Here is an 832-nt window from a genome sequence, read left to right on the forward strand (position 1 = left end):
GCGGTTTCTCACGAGGTACGACGGCGAGGTCAGTGAGCCTCTCGTGAGGCGCCAGGGAAGTCGGGTCTCCATGCGAGTGGCGAGGGGGAGCGCGTCATTGCTCTCGAGTCATGGTAGGGGAACCTGGCCTCGAGACGTGTTGAAGAAGGTCTCTCGAGGTCTTTCTCGGGTTGAGGCAGGAAACCCTGGCTTCCCTCGACTTGTGCAGGTGACCTCAGGGGGCTTCTCATGGTGGCTCTGAGAAGTCAGGGAAACTGGAGGTGGCGGGGGGGGCCTCTCAGGACCCCACGGGGTTTGGTGCATTGGAAGAGGGCCTCATCTCCAGTTGAGGCAGGAACCTCAGGGTTCCTCTGATTTCAGACTCCGATCGCAGGGTCCCTGCAGACTGGGGACAGGAGAGTCAGGCCTCGTCTTGGGTTGAGGCATGGAACTCCGCTTGCCTCTCGAGGTGTCCCTGGGGAGAGAGGCCACATGTCGAGCGGTATTTGGAACCTGGGGGTCTTTTCCGGACGATGCACGGGCGAGTCACTGCCCCTTCGTGTTGACTTCATTCACAGGGTGGAGTTCGGAGAGGTGTCCGGGCATCGGGTTCTTATCAAGAGGGGACCGTGAAATCGGGGTGCTTCGCAATGTGGAAGCACCCACGAGACCACGTCTGGAATGTCGTCGTGAGACCGGCCTCATCCTGAGGTGAGACCGGAAGGTCGGGAACCCCTTCCAGACAAATCAAGGGAGTCGACCCTCCTGTCGAGATCAGGAGGGTAGAAGCGGCTCAGAGGAAGTGGTGCCGGAAAACCTCGGTGTTCCTCTCCAGGGAGACCGGGATGCCGGG

The sequence above is a fragment of the Bison bison genome, unplaced genomic scaffold, assembly GCF_000754665.1.
Source record: "Bison bison bison isolate TAMUID 2011002044 unplaced genomic scaffold, Bison_UMD1.0 scf7180017864063, whole genome shotgun sequence".
NCBI classification, from domain to species: domain Eukaryota; kingdom Metazoa; phylum Chordata; class Mammalia; order Artiodactyla; family Bovidae; genus Bison; species Bison bison.